A 7,539-nucleotide genomic window follows, 5' to 3' on the forward strand; every position below is an offset into this window, starting at 1 on the left:
CTGTTCCACAATCAGCCCCCGGCCTAGTTTTCACAGCTGATATTGAGCTTCTCCAGCGGTTCCTTCCACAGATGTAGTCGATCTGATTCCTATGTATACCATCAGGTGAAGTCCATGTGTATAACCTATATATAATACATAATGTTAAATTATACAGATAATATTGTAAACATTATAGAAGTGGAAAGCAAAAACAATGCTTTTCAATGCAGTGATACATTTAACTGGACAGATAAAATGGACATATTGATGAGCTAACAAGATTTGAATAAATAAAAAGATACATAAAGATATTCCAGGTAAAAGGAGTTTGTTTTGGCAGAACCTTCTACAAATAAATATCATCTATTATACTTTTTCACAATTAAGTTAGGAGTTTTGTTGATACTTTTCCTGAGTAATATCAATATTATCTTTCATTTGATAAAATATTTTTGAAAAATATCCTTTTCTCATAATATATTGGGCCTGTTGTTGTATACCGTCAAGTCAGAACCAACCCATAGCTGACCCTCCAGTGAATTTCTCAGAGGCTGTTAATTGCATGGGAGGAGATTGGCCATCTTTCTCTTGCAGAGCAGTTAGTGGATTTGAATCACTTGCCTTCAGGATGGCAATGCAACTTCTTACCACTAGGCTACACTTACTACCTGTGTCCTTTTAAATCTGCAATAGCATTCTTTAAATAGAAAAATGAACAGCAAAAATTTTATTAACAATTTGGTTTATTTTTGTAAGCTTTCCATTTTCTATTAAGTCTTTTTCCTTTTCATCAACATTAGCTTTGGTTGAGGCCTGAAACATTGGCTTCATTTTATTATAAACCAACATTTTTTCATTATAATATTAAGTGACTAAAATTTAGTTATTAGAGTCAACAGGGAAAAAAGTGACATTATGAGACGTTACCTCATTCTTGTGAACTACAGTTCTGGTGTCATGCCTTTGTCACATTGCAAACAGAAACTAAAGCAAGCAATTTTAAGTGGAAATAAAAATATACTTCTGAGGAACTGTTCTGTCATTGACTTTTTCTCTGCCAGTGTTTTCCTGATTTCTGCAATGAAAGCCTACATCATGCTGCATAAAGATGTCATATCAGTCTGTTTGGCACTAGTTTTGTTTTATAAAGCACAGTTTGGTGGGGGAGAGAAGGAGGAAGGGAAGGAAATGGGAAGGATCAGGGCAAAAAGACAGAGTAATGATAGGCAAAGTCCAATGGTAATTAATTTTATAGAACATAATGCATAAGAATGATTATATGAAATACAATGTGAATGTAGAATACTGTGAAACACTATGCATAAAAAACTTTGTAAGTAAACTAGTTTAAAAAACAAAAATGTTCTATGGGCATAACATTTTTAGATTTTCTGTGTTTTGACACTCAAACCATCCCACCCACACACCCACCCAAAAACAGATGATCTTCAATCCTTTCTCTCTCTAGTTTTCCCCCTTCTATTTCCTTGTGAATTTTGTGATGCTTGTTAGAACTATGTACTCTGAAACCTGTGCCAATGAATATGCTAGCCATTTGAATTAAAAGCTACTTCTGTATTAATTATTTCTTATGGTACTGGTGTAAAATTAACACTTTAAATGTTGTTTAGCATTGTAAGTCCCACATAAAATAAGTTATTGCTGTAAATTAGGTGTGATTTGGACAAACTTCTGTGATGCTTCACGTACTCCAGGGAAACATGACAATTCCTTCCTGTTACGCCTTTTTCTTTGCTCTGCAAACACTTCTTTCTAAGACTCTGCAGTACTACTTTGAATTTGGTAGTTAGCACATGCATCTCTGCTGGCTTGACTGCAAGCTCCTTAGGGAGACAGATATTTTATGGATTGTCAAATTACTATTGCCTACCACAGTGCCAGATGCACAGTATCTGCTCAGTATTTATTTACTGAGAGAATAAATGCTTACTTGTTTTTAAATGTTGTTGTTGTTGATGATTCCATCAAGTCGAGCACAATTTATAGCAATCTATGAACAAAAGACCTGAACCCTGAAAAGACTGTAGGGAGCTCTAGTGGCCTAGTGGTAAATAGCAGTGCTGCAATCCCAAAGGCACACAGTTTTGAACTCACCAACTGCTCTGTGGGAAGATGGGCAATCTCCTGCCTTGTGATAAACTGCCTCTGAAAACCCACCAGCAGGTCAGTTATGAGTCTGTTCTGACTCAACAGCACACAAAAACATCCTGACTATATAATGGAATTGAAAAATTATAAAGATTCAAAATTTATTTTACACTTGTTAAAAAACAGATGTATACTGAAGAGATATAAATATAGAAATATAGAGGATATAGCTACTGATTCTGTTTTATCAAACAACTTGAAATGAAAATGTTTCTATTATAGCTTGTTATTTTTTGTCCCTTAAAGTCTAACTACTAATAGATTTCTTTTTTTTAATGTATCCAAAGTGTCTGCTAGCCTTCCACATGAATCTCTCCTGCTAAAATCACCATAATCTTCAGATTCCAGTCCAGATTGAATGCCCAGTTTCTTGAACTGAATCTTCTCTATTTTGTCACTGTCTTTTCTTTCCAACCCTCACCTGCTCTTTGAAAAACTGGTTACCAATTCCCTAAACCTTCGTTATATTTAAAAAAGCAAATTTTTATTATGCAATAGGAAAAAAGCTCTATTTATTACACTTTGATTTTGATATCTTATCCATTTCTTAGGATATGGTTAGATCCATGTGGATTCTACCCACAGTTTGCCCTCAATTATTAACCTAAAGGCTGGCATTTCAAGGTAGTCATTGTGGAATAAAGACTTCAGAGTTTAATAAAACAGTGTGGTCACTAAAATCCTATGGAGCAGTGTTACTGTACAATACAAGCAGTTTCTAGGAATCAGAATCAACTTGATAGCAGCAGTTTTGATTTTAGGGTGTGATTCGGAATGCAGACCCTGGCTACGTAATACCTGGTCCAAATCTTAGCTCTGAAACCTACAGCAATGTCCCACTTTTTGTTGTAAATTAAATTGACTTTGTTTAGGAATTATTTTCCTAAATATGGAGTTGTAATAAAGATTCAATAATTTAAATAAGTAATAACTGCAAAGTAAATACTTGGCTAACTTTCTGTTGATTTGGAATTTAGTAGCCAGGCACACACTATTTGTTGCTAGTTAAATTTAAGAGAGATAATGGGATGTGGAAGAATCTTTCAGATAGTTGGAATTTCAAAAACATACTTGGGAAGATGTTGCACATGACTTTTCTTGACCATTCTCTCTGGATTCTCTTAGTGTGAATCTTAAGTATCTGAAGATCCTGAAATAACACTTTACCCAATAGTCTTTGAGACATACTGGGTTGGCGTAGAAGATAAACCTATTTTCATTACGGACTTGCTTTGATCCAGGACTTTCAGCTATCATTTTCTTCCCATAAGGTGTAGGGATATATTTTCTATGTTATCCGATTAGTATCATGTATTTTGAACAAAGGGAAAAACTATGTCTGACATTTAACACAACATTTCCTATGGCCTAGCATTGTATTTTCCCAATATATTTGCCAAGACTTTTCAAGCCTCTTCATGAAGCAGACCTCAGCCAAGTTTCTTTGTCCTAGTAAAAACAATCAAGAATATACTGTAAAATGAAAAAGATACTTGATCATAAAAAAAAAAAAACAACAACCCACTGCTTTCCCTGAACACAATCAGAAGAATTCAAAGAGAACTTTTGATAAAGTATCCAAAATGATTATGAGGGAGTAAATAGCCATTAGAACATCAACATTTCTCTGAAGATAAAATTTGTTATTTCAAATCAAGGAAGGCATCCCATAAGTTCATGCTACTATGACAATTAAACTGTTGCTGCTTCCGAGAACACAGGCATGCCGCTGATTGTTCGTCTCAGTATCAGCCCCCTGAGGCCCAAGGCAGTCATTTCAGCACGCGGCAACATTAACCACGCACTACGTCGATTTTTACGATTTTTACCACTAGCAGTGAAGTGCTTCCTCATTATGGACCTCAAACGGAGCATGAAATGTACCCATTCACTCAGTAAATATTTATTGAGACCTATGCTGAGAATTGCTAGGAGAAAAAAAAAAATCTTGATTATATCCAGCTGCAACGATTTACTATGACTGTCACTGGATGGTCGGTGCACAACAGCATCATCTGATTCAACTAAGTTCTTAGCTGTATTTTAAATTATGCTTTATTATAAATTGTATTTTTATTTCTAAATTTTATTATAAATTAGCTTTTTAAATTCTACCAAGATACTAAAGAATTTAGAATTCTTCATTTTCATGGAGAATTTTTTCTAAGGGAGTTAAAGAGACATTTCCTTTGGCTTCAATTCTCTTCTTTGTGGAAGAAAATGATATAGTTTAAAGAACTAAAGCATTGACTTTGGTAGTATGTAATAAACTCCAAGTGAACACTGGTAGCCTGGAGCCTTAGTAGTGGTGAGGAGCTGAGCTGCCAACAGAAAGGCATGTGGCTTGAATCCACTAGCTGTTCCGTGGGAGAAAGATGGTCAGTCTTCCCTCCCCTACACTATTTTACAGCCTTTGGAAAGCTGCTGGAGGGTCAGCTATGAGTAATTTCCAACTCAACAGCATCTAATAGCCTATAAAGTCCAGAGAAAAGCATTGGATTTTCCAGTTGTTTTATCCAGACAATTAAAAACTTAATATAGTCCCAACTGATTTTAAAATACTGTAAACACTTGAGGCTCCCAGATAAGCTCCTGTTCATACCATGAATCTGGTTTTTTCCTACTCTTTTTGATGGCATCCCTGATGATTCTGATGATTAACATACATGACTGATCTCTCAGAAGTAAGTCACCAGATATTTCTTTCGAAAAGTTAATGTGCCTGTTGAGCATTAAGTATGTGAGCTCCAATCTACAGCCTTGCAGTGAGAAGCCAGCACAGTGACTGCATTACCCAGGCACTCCTTTCTGGAGCTCAGATGGCTCCTGAGTTGAAGTAAGGGGGCCAAGGCTTTGCTTCAGACAGTCATTAGACGTAACCACTCCCTTCCCCTCCCATGAGAAATCAATAAAGTCTTGTGGTTAAGCAGCTTCCTCCCACCATTACAATTCTCAAAGATATGCAACTAAAAGCACTCAGAAGCCAGTAGTCCTGACAGCTGGAAGAATGAGTGTCTTCCTTGAGTGCAGGCTCCTGGCCATTGTACCATAGCATCCACTAAACTACAGAGACCATCAGAGAGAGTAAAGGTAGTAAGTCCAGCTATAATATTTGAAATGATGGGCAGGAAAAAGCATTAAAGAGACTAATAAAAATAATATATACATTAGCCACTTTTATATAAAAAATGCAAAACTCTGTGACTGTCAACTTGCCTCTGACTCATAGCAACCCTGCAGAACTGCCCCAAAGGATTTGACTAAATGGTAAGCAGTTGCGTTACCAAACCATAGGTGCGTGGTTTGAATCTACCAGTTCCTCCATTGGAGAAAGATGGGAAATCTTCTCCCATGTAATTTACTGCCTCTGAAAACCTACCAGACGGCTATGGCTGTGGGTTGGTTCTGACTCGATAGCACACAACAATGACAATATCTCTAAAAAGTAGAGATACTGATATTCCAAGAGAATAACCAAAGTTCTGGTTAGTCATATAAATCTCTTGCAGGTTCTTTAAAATTTGAACTCCAACTCGGATCAAACTTTCTATCATAATGATAATTGTATATTTGTTGATTTGTCTTGAGCTTTTGACCTTCCCTAGAGTTGACTTATCTATCAGCTTATACTCTACCTCAATAGTAACTCTTGGCTTAAGTTTGGGAGTTTAATTTTGCACTCCCCAGACTATGTCATATTCCATTTGTTGTTGAAGAGATTGAAATTAAATTTCTTTCTTGAGATTATGTAACTTCTCTTTAGTCAGTATTATATGTATATTTTATATATTACGCAGCTTTGTATATTTTTTAAAAAACTAGTAAAATATTAATATTTTATCTATTCATTCTCGGAAATTACTAATAAATGTGATACAGTTCTCTGGATCACATTCAGGTCTTTTTGACTACTATAATATCTGATACTCATCCTTCTTGCAACAGCTTTGCCGAGGTACTAAGTGATGCTAAGACTTACCCAGTTCTCACTGATTTGCTCATGAGAATACCGTGTAACTCAGAAATATTACTAAAGCCCAGAATAATGATTTTAAAGTTTCTCCTTAGACTATATGCATAGTTTACCATGTTATTGAAGAAAAGCATTAAATTAACTCGATACTATTTTTTCTAAATAACATGACTTTGCTTTCTTTCCAGCCTGTGTTCTTTTAGGGCAATGCATTAAGTGGTGATGATTTGCTGTATCATCTTTAACACTATAGCTAGGATTGCCATCTTGGGTATACACATTTTAACATATCTCATCAACAGTGAGTTTGTTTTGAAGCATATCCTAAAATTAATCTCTCAAAGCCCTATTTATTTGAATGAATCTATATTGTTTAAGGGCACGTAGGCAATTTCCACATATGAAAGTTTTTTAAACTGTTATCTTGTTGATTTTCCAGTATATAAATCAGAGCAAGAATCAGTAAATATTTAAGATGTGACTGAACCAAGCTACGATATTTCCAATTTATTTATGTGAATTTGAACACTAGACAATGAATAAGGAAGACCAAAAAAATAATTGATGCTTTGGAATTGAGTTTCTGGTGATTAGCTTTGCATATGCCAAGTTTTTGTTGTTAAGGGCTGCTGAGTCGTAGGTGACTCATAGCGACACTATGAACAAAAGACCTGAACACTTGGATGACTTTCATTGTTTCTCCGGGTTCATAGGGTTTCCAGAGGCAAACTACTTCGGAAGCAGATGCCACTCCTGCTTCCAAACTTGTTTTAATTGGGGAGCTCTGTCAAACACTGTCCACCATGGGTAACGAGTATTACATTTGACACGTTAATGTCACAGTGTTCAGCTTCACAGCAACCACGAGTTACCTATGGACAGCAAGTGGACAGACCAGGGCTATATGACCTAGAAGAATGTTTCACCAAAAGCAATTAAAACCAGGCCTGAGGGCTGCAGATTAAAGTCACCCACCTTTGGCTTGGTAGCATCACTTTCTGTCCATTAGGCTAATTGAGCTCTCTCTGTGAATATATCATAGGATGCCAAAACAACAAACAAATCTGTTTTAGAAGCAGTATAGCCAGATTATTCCTTAGAGGCAAAGATGATATTTCATTTCACATACTTTGGGTTCATTGTCATGAAAGGACAAACCCTGGAGAAGGATATGTGCTTGAAAAAGGAGAAAGTCAGCAAAAGAAAGGAATAAGCTTAAGTATACCAGAGCATATCCCAGAACATTTAATTGTGCTAATGCGAAACCTGTACTTGGACCAAGAGGCAATAGTCAGAACACAGCAGGTTAACACTGCATGGTTCAATTGGGAAGGGTGTACGCCAGGGATGCATCCTGTCTCCATACCTTTTCAACATGTATGCAGAGCAGATTATCCGAGAGGCTGGGCTCTATG

At 36.1% G+C, this 7,539-nt stretch overlaps 1 protein-coding gene across 4 annotated transcripts in view; it reads left to right on the forward strand.

Moving 5' to 3' along the window:
• SCN9A (sodium channel, voltage-gated, type IX, alpha subunit) overlaps nucleotides 1–7,539 on the forward strand; it is a 128,434-nt gene that overhangs the window by 48,761 nt on the left and 72,134 nt on the right. The gene's annotated exons all lie outside the window — the stretch shown is intronic.

This window comes from Elephantulus edwardii, unplaced genomic scaffold (assembly GCF_000299155.1).
Source record: "Elephantulus edwardii isolate Elephantulus edwardi_28Jun2011 unplaced genomic scaffold, EleEdw1.0 scaffold00003, whole genome shotgun sequence".
In the NCBI taxonomy this organism is placed as follows: Eukaryota; Metazoa; Chordata; class Mammalia; order Macroscelidea; family Macroscelididae; genus Elephantulus; species Elephantulus edwardii.